General features: G+C 38.0%; 1 protein-coding gene and 1 long non-coding RNA gene across 6 annotated transcripts in view; one reads left to right on the plus strand and one right to left on the minus strand.

The window, feature by feature from the left end:
* The window catches only part of LOC125784515 (uncharacterized), a 63,330-nt gene extending 55,998 nt beyond the window's left edge, over nucleotides 1–7,332 (plus strand). Inside the window, exon 3 of the long non-coding RNA XR_007427307.1 lies at nucleotides 7,156–7,332. This is a non-coding gene — a long non-coding RNA (uncharacterized LOC125784515). The remainder of the gene's footprint in view (nucleotides 1–7,155) is intronic.
* Nucleotides 1–15,907, minus strand: part of LOC107197168 (NACHT, LRR and PYD domains-containing protein 14-like) — a 412,286-nt gene that overhangs the window by 257,223 nt on the left and 139,156 nt on the right. For 3 of the 5 annotated variants that reach the window (XM_049468099.1, XM_049468098.1, XM_049468101.1), the window contains exons 1-2: nucleotides 783–991; nucleotides 181–400 (exon numbers count right to left, since the gene is read on the minus strand). The exons of 1 other annotated variant lie outside the window; for it this stretch is intronic. The gene's annotated coding sequence lies outside the window, so the exon portion shown is untranslated. Of the gene's footprint in view, nucleotides 1–180; nucleotides 401–782; nucleotides 992–15,907 lie in introns of those variants that run through there. One more of the 5 variants, XM_049468090.1, reaches the window with a different exon arrangement.

Here is a 15,907-nt window from a genome sequence, read left to right on the forward strand (position 1 = left end):
ACATTTACTGTTTTTATAATTATTATAATTTATTATTAATAGTAATATTACTACATTAAACATTATAAATATACACACTGTTCTATATTTGTTAATAGTATTACTATTATGTTGCTGAATTAGAATAGAAACATTATTTAAGTATAATATAAAACAGTAGGAATAAAATCACTAACACACCATGTGATCTTGAGCTCTGTTGCTCCCCTGCTGGTTGAACAGCGCTACTACATATAAACACGCCTTTATAGCAGCTGCGTGTTTTTATCTCCCCAACAGTTTAAAGTCCACATCCAACTGTAATGTACTTTAACCCTCCTGTTGTGTTCATTTGTCAAGAACAGCAATGGTGTTTCCGCGTCAGTTAGACCCGGTGCATGTTTAATTATCCAAACGATTCCTAAAAAACAAAAAAATCCTAACAAGCACTGTGAATATTTCATTACTAACTCCATTGCTAATTATTCTATCAATATTTAGTGCAGTATAGTTTCTTACCTCTAACAGGTAATGGTTCAATAAGGATAATTCACCAGGTTTTTTTTTTTTCATTAAAAAAAATATTAAAACCTTTTTTTAATGTTCACTCCTTTAATACTTTTGAAAGACCAACATACAAAAACACAATATTTTTCCATAACATTGAAACATAACATTGCAATTTTGTTTTAGTTTTTGTATTTTGTATTAAAAAACGGTTCTGGAGCTGAGGAACCCTTAGAACCGGTTCTGAATTTAAGCTACACGGTTCTGTTCTACATTCTCTTCAGTTCTGAACTTACCGAGTGAATCCAGACTTCTGTTCTGTTCTAATGGAGGAAACTGGACTTACTTTCACCTGCGTCTCACCTGTCTCTCTCTAAGCCCCGCCCCTATTTTTCTCAGCTCAAACAGGCGCTGGGTGGACGGAGCTACTGTTCGTTATACGCCATTGTTAGCCAATTATATCATACTGCTGAAGGAATGTTTGAATATTCATGAGCGAGACGCATCTCCCACACAGCTGTAAAACCCCTAGTTTTCAGTGCTTCTCCCCAGCACTGCGCATGCTCACTATCATTATTTGCTTAAGGGTTACATAAACGTAAATGGCAATTAACAAAAATAAAAATAAACAATGAAAAAACAACAATAACCTCTATTAGCTTAACTTTACATCGATTCAGTGATTTAGGCTGTCCAGTTATCTGGCCTACTCCTACCTACTCCTTCTTTTTGTATTATTACCTCAGAACTTGGCAATGTAGCACAATTCGTCAGAACACCTGCTGCTCTGTAAATATCACTGCAGGGTAAAGTCACTGCTTCAACAGAAGAAGAAGAAAGAGAAGAAGAAGAAGAAGAAGAAGAAGAAGAAGAAGAGCAGTATAACTGATCTCCTCTGAGCTGATGTAAACAGTGTTCGAACATTAAACTTGTTGTATTTATGGAAAGCAATTATCATTAACACAGTCTCAGTAAACAAGACCTGTCATTTACCTATACATGCACAATATTTATGTATCAGTTATGTGTTATAATTATTATAGTTAGAAATACAGTTATTTTAGCTAACACTTACTGATCAATCAATAAAGAATAACAAAATAGTTCATTTGGAATGAAAGTGTGTATTTGAGTACCTGTATAAACGTTATTCTGAATAATGATCCTTACTTATTCTATCCAAACCCAGGAGACACAAAATAATTTAATTTACAACTTAAATACAAATTTAGACGCAATAAATAGCTAAACAATGTCTTCTCTATTACATCAAAACCAGTGGCGGATGCTGGTCTTTCAAGGAGGGGAAGCTCAATTTCGGCCTACATCTTAACATATGTCGTTTTATTTATACTTAAAATCTACTCTCCCTGAGATTTTTTTTTTTTGTAAACAAAAGGCATTATTTTCAGGTTTTCACTACACCACAAAAAGGTACCTATTCTTTACATTCAACAATTACATAAAAAAGACGCTATGACATGAATAAACATAAAATGATCAGTAAAAAAACATTATGCAAAATCTTTAAAGTTGGTAAAGGAACAAAAATCCAGGTAAATTTATTTCCTTTTTGGACAGTTTTAATTTCCTTGAATAACCCCTTTATTATTTTTAATTATTTTTAATGATACAATATTTACTACTGGCCCCTGTTAATTTATGTCCTGAGATTGTTTCATCAAGAGGCATGGCCATCAGTACATTTTATTTGTTACAGCACTTCCAGTCAGCCAGCTCACTTTATCATATAGGACAGCTGAAAATACCTGTTACTTTTCCCCACCTTTTACACCAAATTCATCTGAGCAGTTGATCTGCCCTGCTGTAAGGAAGACTATCAAATGGCTTCTCCAAAATCCGTCCACAACATTAAAACTGTCTGACATTATGTGCAGCTTGCACTGGCACGAGGCTAGTGTGAAGTGTGTCCGTCTGTGAGTGCTTTGTGACGGGCTGAGCAGCACCCGCTGGACAGAAACTGCGATAGAAAAGAGTGATAGAAGTCAGAAAGAGTGATAGAAGTCAGTCTCCAAACACAAGCAGCTACAGAAAAGCACCAGAAATAGAAGCTCGATTTGTCGCTAGTCAAAGATCGCTGAGTCGCTCATTTCGCTGTCAATCAAAAAGGGACTCCGCCTCAGACAGATCATGCAGAAGCTGAGCGTCCGGGCCGGCCCACTGCCCCATAGACCCCCAGAGACGCTGAGCATCCGATGGGCGGGACAAAGCCCAGCATTTATCCAATGACTCGTCTCATTTCGGCGCACGCTTTGCTCCGCTATTGAAGTCTGTGCACTGTTTAAAGCAGCGCTGTGGGAATGAGTGAGAGGAAAGCCGCGGCGTTACCAGTGATAAGAAGCTGATTCTGAACTAAGTTCAGCGCGGTGTAGCCCATATTTAATCAGTGACATGTACACACAACAGTATATATTTAATCACTTATTTTTTTACATTTTAGGGGAAGCTGAGCTTCCCTTGCAGTCTTAGAGCAATCGCCACTTTCTAAACTGTTGTATTAACCCACCAGCCTGATGCTTCATAGACACTACCTAGCACTGAGCCTTGTGAAGCAACTGTGTGTAAAATCAACCCTGTCCGCTCTGTTAACACAAGGTTCTAATAGATATAAGTATATGGGCTAGTGCAGGGGTGTCCAAACTACGAGGTATTTTAGAAATAGAATGAAAGTTGGCCCGCTGTTAAGCAGGTTTTTATAATGTGAGATTCAAAGTTTGAACGCTAGGTGTCAGAAACGAGCCAAAAGCGGAGAGGGTACACATTTCTAGCGCAGAAAAAACGGGCAAAAGAGTCTAAAAGCGGAGAGGGTGTGCATTTCTAGCGCAGAAAAACAGAGCAAAGAGTCTAAAAGCGGAGAGAGTGCGCATTTCTAGAGCAGAAAAACGGGACCAAAGAGTCTAAAAGCGGAGAGAGTGCGCATTTCTAGCGCAGAAAAACGGGGCAAAGAGTCTAAAAGTTGTCGTAATTAAGGAGTTTAATGTTAAGAGACATCATGAAATTAAACAACAATTTGAAAAATCTTAGTTTACACAACACTGTCAAAGATAAAGATAGTAAGTCAAGAAAAATGGTGAGTAAATGAAATAATCAGGAAAAAAGTATTATTTAAAGTGGCATATTTCATTATTTGTTTTATTACAGAGTCTGTGGCCCGTGACTTCAAATATATTTCTCCTTCTGGCCCCCAACAAAAAAAGTTTGGACACCCCTGGGCTAGTGACAAACATTTTCAACAGGACATTTTTAAAATCGTAAAAATAAAAGTATCTTTTCTAATTGTTCAAACTAAGAATTAAGAATGTTGTGTACATATACATTCATATTAAAATATTTTGTGTGGTCTTACAAAAGTCATTTGGTGTGACCATGATTTACCTTAAAATTAATTAATTTCCTAAATATTTTTATTTTATGTTCTCAGCAGTGTACCGTGTTTATAAACAAACTGAATTATGTAAAGTTTTTGTAAATAATTATGTAATATTTTGTATTATAGAATATCTCAGTCGCATTTTAACTGTAATTAACAGGCTAATGTTTTAGCCACAGAAAGTACAACATTTGTCTAATAGTTACTGCTATTATAGATTATTCTATTATATATTTCACTATTATTTTGTTCAATTTTAAAATTATCCTCTGAAAGGAGCTGTGTTCAGTTCTTCTTGAGGGGAGAAAGGAGCACTGCCTCCATCTAGTGTTAGTGAGATGTACTGCATTTTATATAAATAATCTCTGGCTTGTTTGTGCTCTTCTAATAATGAGCTAAAACATTGTGCGCTACCAAAACAGATAACTCTATAAAACATCTGCTGGACGTATTTGCTGTAGTTAGAACCGAGACATTTACCAATACTGGCTGATGAGCAACATATGAGTTGTTTAGTTCTTAATTTAAACTCAAATAAACTACAATACATTTAAATATCAAACACTGTTTTCACAATTAAACCACACTAACATTTAAAAAATATAAAATATCAAAATATTAGATGACCTACTGTGGATGGGGAGTTTCTTCTTGATATTAAATGCAGGAATCTGGGAAAATAAAACTAATATTGGTGTATTCAACAAATCATAAAGACTTTAAATTAATTACATCCATTATAGAGAACAAGATGGTATTCAGAATTACATATATTTTCATCCACATGAACCATATCATATAAAAGGTAGAATGTAATAGCTTGAAAGACAGAACGGTATAACTAATTATTATTAAATATATATATATATATATATATATATATATATATATATATATATATATATATATATATATATATATATATATATATATATCTTTTATTTCTGACTGAGAGACTGGAGAGAAATGAATATATGAATTAAAAGAAAATATGAACAGGTGAGTTATGTTTGGGGAAAAAAAGTAAAATTAGGTTAGAATTGTGTGAATAAACCTAAAATCTGTTAGCTAGATAATATTAATAAACAATAAAACTAAGATCTTAAGCTGAGGTAAAATTTGAGGATAAATTACCTTTACAGAGGTAAATTAGCATAAAACAGATTGTAGTTAGAAGAAATTTCAGAATAGTGGCAAATAGTTTCGTCCAAATCGTTAAAAAACCTTTTTAGTATAAAGAGCGCGTGAGGGCAGCGCTAATATAAACTACTGCTTTATAATAATAAACATAATACGACCTCCAGAGGTTTTATAGAAGAAGAAATAACACAGCTCCTTTGGTGTGTTTGGGCTGCACAATATATTGTTTCTGCCTTATGTCCGAGAACATGCAATGCAAAGAATATTTTTTTTTATAAAAGAAAAAGTATACTTGTTTGATAGAAAAGGAAAATTACTCTCTTTTTTCATTAAATGGGTCAATGACACGATTCTTGTCGGACTGCATCATATATTTCAGGACATATATACGTAATAATTATCCTATATATGTACTCACGTAAATATTCTGTTAATTGAAGTGTCAAAACCACTGAAACTCACCTGAACTAAGCTGTCTTACTGCTTCTAGAAACATCCAGGGTATAAGAGTTTACTATTAATATATTAGCATTAAAATACTTATTACTATTGAAATGTAGTGCACTGCTGTTGCTAAGCAACCACACCCAAATACTACACTGTAAAGAATGGTGGGTGGAAGTTTGGGCATCCCTGGTCTAAATACTGTTGGTGTGAACAGCTGACCTGCACTACTAAACACCTGAAGTTACTAATTAATGTATGATAGGTAGAGTTTCCCCAAGACTGTCTGTGTACAAAAGAAGATTCACCGTGCATATGCACCATCAAGTCTCGGAAACGCACTCTCAAGCGCCAAGTTACCAATGGCTTGGCAGCAGATCAATGATGCGTAGTGAATGGTTTTCTTTTTTTCGCCTTTTACAGCACATGTGCAATGCAGGTCATTGTGGACAAGAGTGTTTAAATTTCTTTTATTACATGTCTTAAACTGTGATATTTGTTAGGTAAACCCAAGGATTTAATATAATGTGTTTTGCCTTTGTATCTATAAAATAGCACTCTGACACAGTCTTTCTTAACATTTTTATTGGATTCTTCAACGGATACATGTTAAAAGACAGATTCCACAGAATTCACAGAATAGAACAGAAAAACAAAAACAGCAGGGCAAGGCACATGAGTAAAACAAATAAAGGATCATACAGTTAATAATCTAAATAAATACATTTAGATGTTCAAATAGGCACATAAAGAAAAACACATCTTCCAACATTTTTTTGAGTTATGATATAAATCAAATGTAAGTTTCTCTAGAGGTCAAAACATTGGTATTGTGTAAGACACATCCTGACTGAGGGCACCTCAGGTGTAGACCATAACAGTAGAATAGCCATTTTCTTGCCAAGTACAGAAGTTTATCCTGTAGGACAATGTGAATTCCCTTCCAGTAGCTTTGAAAACAAAATGGTTCCAAAACATATGCATGACAGAGCTGACTTCCCGTTTTGACTTTGACTTTGAAAACGTTAGTAGAACGTGTTGGGGAACATCATGTATACATACAGGAGTATTAACGATTAATAAATAAAAAATTCATGTTAAACTATAGAGTTTGGACAGAATTAAATACTAATTTAGTCAGGAATAAGATTATTGTGTGTTACAATAAAATGTATAGTCTCGATCTAAGGAATGCAATTCTCTCCACACATCTGCTAAACCTGGTTCCTGATATAAAAACCTAAGTGTGTGACTTTGGATTAGACAGAGGCAGAGGAGGAGTTATCCAGAATGGTGTTTCAGGTGCAGTTAAAGTCAACTGCTATAAATCTTAATGCTTAATAGTTTGCATTTTTTGTATTGGCTCTGATTTTCTGGCTCCTTTAACTATTTTTTGTCTGGAGCCTTCCACAGCAACAATGGTTTTAAATTTCCAAAAAAAAACAAAAAAAACATACAAACAATGTACTGTACAGTAGTAATGTTAATACTCTGAAATATATTAAATATTAAAATACACTAACTGTAGATGAATGATGCAGTTTGAACAAGTCCGTCTTTAGACCAGATTAGAAAACATTTATACAGCTTGTGTTTCTAACAGCCTCTGAATCTCACAGGTTTACTCAATCTCACACAGACGCACTGAGGAGCCTTTATAAACCCAAATCCCTGCATAGAGGGGCTGAGTGAAGGTGGTGTAGAGTGTGTGTAAGTGTGTGAGAGTGTGTGAGGGTGTATCAGTGGAGACTCTGTAGAAGGACAGAGTGCCGGCGGGACAGTCCACATACACTCCTACTCTCCTACAGCCGGAGGGAGGAGGGGGGAGAACAGTTCTGTTATTATTGTGAACAACAGAGTAACTGTTATCAGAGCAGATCAGACTCCAGGAGTTCATATTCCCTCCAAACCCACATTCTAATCCCTCTCCTTTCCTGCTGATGGTTTTATAACTCAGAGCTACAGCAGCTGCTCTCCCGCTCCACTCAGCCTCCCAGTAACAGCGGCCAGTAACTCCCTTTCTACTCAGAACCTGAGGATACCCATCAAACCTCTCTGGATGATCAGGATACGACTGCAGCTCCCATCTACACTCCACCCTCCTGTTCTCCTCACTCAGAGAGAGATAACGGTATGCTGTGTTCATATCCAGTGTGAAATCACAGAACCCTGAACACAAGAATACACATTACACACACTGCACTGATACAGAGAGAGTGTGTGTAGGGTTTGTATGTTGTGCGTGTAGAGTGAATGGGTGAGTGTGTATGAAGTGTTGTATGGCAAGTGGTATAGGTCAGAATTCGCCTGGGTCTGACAGCGCATAAAGCGTGCGCAATGCTTAAAAAGCGCCTCTCAAAACGCCGTTTAGGGCTTATTTTTATGCCCTGGAATAAACGCGAGGCGCCGCCAGGCATTTAAGAGCGTGTGGTGGTGCCAGACGCATACATAACGCCACCACGCGTTTTTATAACGCCTCCAGGAGTTTTATATGCAAAAACGGACAGAATTGACATATCCCCTCCTTCTCCAAGCAGTTTAGCCCTCTGACTCTGTCAGGGAACTCTCTCTCCAGTTAAAATAAAAGTCCCAAGTGCTTCAAATGTCTGCTGTGTTGTTAGATGTGCGAGGTTCCTCTATTTCTGGCTAAACAGGGCTTTGCAAAATTCAGTCCTTGATTAAAACATAACAAAATGTAATAAAATGTAATAAAACCAATTTTTTTATCAACCCTTTTATTGCTGCTCTATTTAGTAATCATGTTTAATTTGTCGTATGCTGGAGAGCCAACACACACACACACACACACACACACTGTCAGATATTCAGGTTTGTGAAGCAGAAACCATAGACAGAGAAAGTTAGGACGAAGCATATTTAATATAACATTACAAATAAATATTATTAGCTAGCTAGCTGTTGACTACTCTAGCTACATTTTAGGTAACTAAATCTACTATAGTTAGCAAACTATAATTACTTAGCTAAGTACATTGGTATATATTTAGATTAGCTTAAAATTCCATATTGTGATACAGCTCTTTTTCTTTAGAGCATTGTATTTTGTATTTGTTTTGCTATTTTCTGTGAAGCTTTAATTTTATTATTGTTATTAGGGCCCGAGCACCGAAGGCGCAGGCGAAGCCTGCACCGGAGGTGCAAAGCCCTATTGTTTTTGGTCCGTTTATTATTAGGGCCCGAGCACCGAAGGCGCAGGCGAAGCCTGCACCGGAGGTGCAAAGCCCTATTGTTTTTGGAATGTTTATTATTATTATTATTATTATTAGGGCCCGAGCACCGAAGGCGCAGGCGAAGCCTGCACCGGAGGTGCAAAGCCCTATTGTTTTTGGTCCGTTTATTATTAGGGCCCGAGCACCGAAGGCGCAGGCGAAGCCTGCACCGGAGGTGCAAAGCCCTATTGTTTTTGGAATGTTTATTATTATTATTATTATTATTAGGGCCCGAGCACCGAAGGCGCAGGCGAAGCCTGCACCGGAGGTGCAAAGCCCTATTGTTTTTGGTCCGTTTATTATTAGGGCCCGAGCACCGAAGGCGCAGGCGAAGCCTGCACCGGAGGTGCAAAGCCCTATTGTTTTTGGAAGGATTATTATTAGGGCCCGAGCACCGAAGGCGCAGGCGAAGCCTGCACCGGAGGTGCAAAGCCCTATTGTTTTTGGAATGTTTATTAGGGCCCGAGCACCGATGCAAAGCCCTATTGTTTTTGGTCCGTTTATTAGGGCCCGAGCAACGAAGGCGCAGGCGAAGCCTGCACCGGAGGTGCAAAGCCCTATTGTTTTTTGAATGTTTATTAGGGCCCGAGCACCGAAGGCGCAGGCGAAGCCTGCACCGGAGGTGCAAAGCCCTATTGTTTTTGGTCTGTTTATTATTATTAGGGCCCGAGCACCGAAGGCGCAGGCGAAGCCTGCACCGGAGGTGCAAAGCCCTATTGTTTTTGGTCCGTTTATTATTAGGGCCCGAGCACCGAAGGCGCAGGCGAAGCCTGCACCGGAGGTGCAAAGCCCTATTGTTTTTGGTCCGTTTATTAGGGCCCGAGCACCGAAGGCGCAGGCGAAGCCTGCACCGGAGGTGCAAAGCCCTATTGTTTTTGGTCCGTTTATTATTAGGGCCCGAGCACCGGAGGTGCAAAGCCCTATTGTTTTTGGTCCGTTTATTATTATTTTTATTTACAAACTTCGCGCCCATTTTTGAGGCCTTTCCGATACTCGAAAACTCTTGCATTTTGGCACAGACGTCAAAGCCGGTGAAAAATTTTAAATTACATTGTTCACAGGTTTGGGCGTGGATCAGGAGCTCTATAGCGCCCCCAAACGTTGCCAGTGGCCGGGATAAAGTTTGTCCAATGTGCACCAACTTTGGTACGCTCATTGACCTCATTATACCGATCAAGAATCACTTGGATTTATTTGACTCCGCCTAACAGGAAGTCAGCCATTTTGGCAGGAAGTCGCAAAATAAAAAGTTTCCCGTGGTGTTTTGGGTGGGTTACGATGTTCGAAAACTCATAAAATTTCACAGGCCTATTGGGCATAGGATGTACTTTGATGTAAAATTGGAATTTTTCATATTCATAATTTATCAGCTCTCTAGCGCCACCTATTTTATATGACATTTATAGAAAGCTCTTAGCCTCTTCTAAATTAGCAGACCCAATAATGCCTTAAAATGATTTCGAGAAATGTAATCATTTTTCTAATGTGGTGCTAAATGACTCTACAGCGCCCCCTATTTGGTTTAGGCTAATAAATTAGCGGTAGCTGTCTCAAATTTTCCCCAATGTTCAAAATTTTTGGTAGAAACATAGATATTACGATGCCACACATAATACCCATTGGCATGTATTAGCTCCGCCCAACAGGAAGTCGGCCATTTTGAAAAATGTTAATTTTTTAAACATTTTTCACATACTCATTCGAACTCCTCCTAGAGTCTTTGTCAGATTACAACTAAATGGTCTGTGGATAGTCTCCAGACATACATGGTGCTAAATTGCGAAGGAATAGTCGATAGCTGAAACGATGACGTAATGGCGGGCAATTGATTTAATGGAGACACAACACTAAACCAAATAGAAACATTAGCATGGTCAGAATACAGCTGCTTGGAAATTCATGAAACTTGGCAAAAACATAAAAGACATCATTACACACATTTTCAGTGTTGATATGATTGACTCCGCCCAACAGGAAGTCGGCCATTTTGAAAAACGTGCATTTTACACACATTTTTTGCATACTTTGTCGAACTCCTCCTAGGGAATTTGTTGAATACTCTTGATATGTGTCAGCAATAAACTACTACCATCCGTGATGATAAATTGCGAAGGAATAGTCGATATCTTAAACGGGGATGAAATGGCGGACAGTTGAATTGCTGGAGATACCCCATTAAAATAGGAAGTAAATACATTCTGGTGTTGGTAGGTGTTTGAGGAGGTTAAACAGGTTGAAAACTCTCGAAACTTTACAGGCCTGCTTGATGTAAGCGGTCCTTTGATTAAAAATTGAAATTTCATATATACATATTTCATTGGCTCTATAGCGCCACCTAGGTTTCAATGCATATTTGACATTACGGAAATGCTCAAAAACTCTTGAAAATTGTCAGATTCCATAAGATCTAAAAACACTTTACAAATATTGTGATAATTTTTTCATGTGTAGCTAGCGGACTCTATAGCGCCCCCTAATTCATTCGTTTAATAAATTAGCTGTGGATGTGTCACAATTTGTCTAATCTTCTCAAATTTTGGTAGGAGCGTAGATACTATGACTCTGCACATATTTGCAATGGTTTGTATTAGCTCCGCCCAACAGGAAGTCGGCCATATTGGATTTTGTAATTTTTTTTACACTTTTTTTCACAAACTCATTTAAACTGCTCCTAAAGTCTTTGTCAGATTACCTCTAAATTAGCTGAGAATGAACATCAGACACAGTTGATGAAAATTGCCAAAGGAATAGTTGATCGCTAAAACGGTGACGTAATGGCGAGCAATTGATTGAATAGAGACGCAACACTAAACCAAAGTGAAACCATGACACAGTCAGAACACAGATGATTAAAAATTCATGAAACTTGGCAAAAACACAAGAGACATCATTAGACACGTTTTCAGTATTGGTAGGACTGACTCCGCCCAACAGGAAGTCGGCCATTTTGAAATATCTGAATTTTGCATACATTTTTTGCGTATGTTGTCAAACTACTCCTAGAAATTTTTTTGAATTCTCTTGGTATTTGGTAAATATAAACATTGAACATATCTGATGATAAATTGTGAAGAAATAGTCGATATCTTAAACGAGGAGGGAATGGCGGACGGTTGAATGTTTGAGATGCCACATCAAAACTGGAGGTTGACACATAGGTAATGCTAGGAGTTTTGAGGACGTTATAAGAGAGAAAAGCTCACAAACTTTGACCGGCCTGCTTATCTGAGGCTGTTGTTTGATCTAGAATTAGAATTTCAAATATATGTGTTTTAACAGCTCTATAGCGCCACCTGTATTTTAAATGGGTATTTCACATTTTTGGCAGGATAGAAAACTCTTGAAAATTACCACACTTAATAAGACCTCAAAATTACTTTCACCGGTTTCTCGGTTTGGCCCAGTACGATTTGCGCTGTTGTGCGAGGGCCCTACGTCCCCCTGTGACAGGGGGACAACTCGTTATTATTATTCTGCCTCTTTGCGTCCATTTTTGAGGCATTTCCGATACTCGAAAACTCACGCATTTTGGCACAGACCTCAAGCTCGGCGAAAATTTTAAAGTTCCATAGAGGCTGGACTTTGGCGTTGTTCAGGAGCTCTATAGCGCCCCCAAACGTCGGCAGTGGCCGGGATGAAGTTTGTCCAACGTGCACCAACTTTGGTACGCTCATTGACCTCCTCATAAACAACAAGAATCACTAGGTTTTATTTGACTCCGCCCAACAGGAAGTCGGCCATTTTGACAGGAAGTTGCAAAATAAAAAGTTTCCCGCTGGGTTTCGGAGGGGTTAGGATATTTGAAAACTCCTAAAATTTTACAGAGCTATTTGGCTTAGGCCATACTTTGACCGTAAGTTGGAATTTCGTAAATTCGTCTTTCATCAGCTCTCTAGCGCCACCTATTTTATATCATATTTATGAAAAGCTCTCAGCCTCTTGATAATTGGCAGATTCAATAAGTCTTTGAAATGATTTAGGAATATTTTGTCGTTTTTCTCATGTGTAGCTAGAGGACTCTACAGCGCCCCCTATTTTGTTTAGGCCATTAAATTAGCTGTAGCTGTCTCAAAATTTTCCAATATTCTCGATTTTTGGCAACAACATAGAAACTATCATCCCGCACATATTACCCATTGGCTTGTACTAGCTCTGCCCAACAGGAAGTCGGCCATTTTGAAATTTGTGGAATTTTTACACATTTTTCACCAACTCATTTAAACTCCTCCTAGAGTCTTTGTCATATTACCTCTAAATTTGGTGTGGATAGGCTCCAGACATACATGGTGATAAATTGCGAAGGAATAGTCGATAGCTGAAACGATGACGTAATGGCGGACAATTAATTTAATGGAGACGCAACACTAGACCAAAGTGAAACCATGACACGGTCATAAAACAGATGATTGAAAAATCATGAAACTTGGTAAAAACACAAGAGACATCATAAGACACGTTTTTAGTATTGGAATGATTGACTCCGCCCAACAGGAAGTCGGCCATTTTGAAATATGTGCATTTTACACACATTTTTTGCATACTTTGTCGAACTCCTCCTAGGGAATTTGTTGAATACTCTTGATATTTGTCAGCAAAAAACTACTACCATCCGTGATGATAAATTGCGAAGGAATAGTCGATATCTTAAACGAGGACGAAATGGCGGACAGTTGAACTGCTTGAGATACCCCATTAAAACAGGAAGTGAATACATTCTGGTGTTAGTAGGTGTTTGAGGAGGTTAAAAAGGTTGAAAACTCTCGAAAATTTACAGGCTTGCTTGAATTAAGCAGTACTTTCATCTGAAATTAAAATTTCTTGTATACGTATTTCATTGGCTCTATAGCGCCACCTAGGTTTCAATGAATATTTGACATTACGGGAATGCTCAAAACCTCTTGAAAATTGACAGATTGCATAAGACCTAAAAACACTTTACAAATATTTTGACAATTTTTTCATGTATAGCTAGCAGACTCTACAGCGCCCCCTAATTTGTTTGTTTAATAAATTAGCTGTGGATGTGTCAAAATTTGTCTAATCTTCTCAAATTTTGGTAGGATCGTAGATAGTATGACCCTGCACATATTTGCAATTGGCTTGTATTAGCTCCGCCCAACAGGAAGTCGGCCATATTGGAATTTGTAAGATTTTTACAAATTTTTCACAAACTAATTTAAACTGCTCCTAAAGTCTTTGTCAGATTACCTCTTATTTCGCTGTAAATGAACAACAGACATATTTGATGATAATTGCCAAAGAATTAGTTGATCGGTAAAACGGTGACCCAATGGCGAGCAATTGAGTCACTAGAGACGCAACACTAAACCAAAGTGAAACCATGACATGGTCAGAAAACAGATTATTGAAAATTCATGAAACTTGGCAAAAACACAAAAGACATCATTACACACATTTTCAGCATTGGTAGGACTGACTCCGCCCAACAGGAAGTCGGCCATTTTGAAATATCTGCATTTTACATACATTTTTTGCGTATGTTGTCAAACTACTCCTAGAAATTTTGTTGAATTCTCTTGGTATTTGGTAAAAATAAACACTGAACATATCTGATGACAAATTGTGAAGGAATAGTCGATATCTTAAACGAGGACGAAATGACGGACGTTTGAATTTTTGAGATGCCACCTCAAAACAGGAAGTTGACACCTAGGTAATGCAAGGTGTTTAAAGGAGGTTATAACTGAGGAAAACTCACAAAATTTGACCGGCCTGCTTATCTGAGGCGGTTCTTTGATCTAGAATTAAAAATTCAAATACATGTGTTTTCACAGCTCTATAGCGCCACCTATATTTTAAATGAATATTTGACATTTTTGGCAGAATAGAAAACTCTTGAAAATTGGCACACTCAATGAGACCTCAAAATTACTTTCACCGGTTTCTCGGTTTGGCCCGGTACGATTTGCGCTGGTGTGCGAGGGCCCTACGTCCCCCTTTGACAGGGGGACAACTCGTTATTATTATTCTGCCTCTTTGCGTCCATTTTTGAGGCATTTCCGATACTCGAAAACTCACGCATTTTGGCACAGGCCTCAAGCTCGGCGAAAATTTTAAAGTTCCATAGAGGCTGGACTTTGGCGTGGTTCAGGAGCTCTATAGCGCCACCAAACGTAGGCAGTGGCTGGGATGAAGTTTGTCCAATGTACACCAACTTTGGTACGCTCATTGACCTCCTCATAAAGAACAAGGATCAATTTGATTTATTTGACTCCGCCCAACAGGAAGTCGGCCATTTTGACAGGAAGTTGCAAAATAAAAAGTTTCCCGCTGGTTTTCGGAGGGGTTAAGATGTTTGAAAACTCCTAAAATTTTACAGAGCTATTTGGCTTAGGCCATACTTTGACCGTAAGTTGGAATTTCGTAAATTCGTGTTTCATCAGCTCTCTAGCGCCACCTATTTTATATCACATTTATAAGAAGCTCTCAGCCTCTTGATAATTGGCAGATTCAATAAGTCTTTGAAATGATTTAGAAATATTTTGTCGTTTTTCTCATGTGTAGCTAGATGACTCTACAGCGCCCCCTATTTTATTTAGGCCATTAAATTAGCTGTACCTGTCTCAAAATTTCTCCAATATTCTAGATTTTTGGCAACAACATAGAGAGTATCATCCCGCACATATTACCCATTGGCTGGTATTAGCTCCGCCCAACAGGAAGTCGGCCATTTTGAAATTTGTGGAATTTTTACACATTTTTCACAAACTCATTCAAACTCCTCCTAGAGTCTTTGTCAGATTATCTCTAAATTGGGCGTGGGTAGGCTCCAGACATACGTGGTGATAAATTGCGAAGGAATAGTCGATACCTGAAACGATGACGTAATGGCAGGCAATTAATTTAATGGAGAAGCAACACTAAACAAAAGTGAAACCATGACACGGTCATAACACAGATGATTGAAAATTCATGAAACTTGGCAAAAACACAAGAGACATCATAAGACACGTTTTTAGTATTGGTAAGACTGACTCCGCCCAACAGGAAGTCGGCCATTTTGAAAAAAGTGTGTTTTACACAGATTTTTTGCATACTTTGTCGAACTCCTCCTAGGGAATTTGTTGAATACTCTTGATATTTGTCTGTAATAAACTGCTAACATACTTGATTGTAAATTGGGAAGGAATAGTCGATATCTTAAACGAGGACGAAATGGCGGACAGTTGAATTGCTTGAGATGCCCCGTTAAAAC

The sequence above is a fragment of the Astyanax mexicanus genome, chromosome 1, assembly GCF_023375975.1.
Source record: "Astyanax mexicanus isolate ESR-SI-001 chromosome 1, AstMex3_surface, whole genome shotgun sequence".
Classification (NCBI taxonomy): domain Eukaryota; kingdom Metazoa; phylum Chordata; class Actinopteri; order Characiformes; family Acestrorhamphidae; genus Astyanax; species Astyanax mexicanus.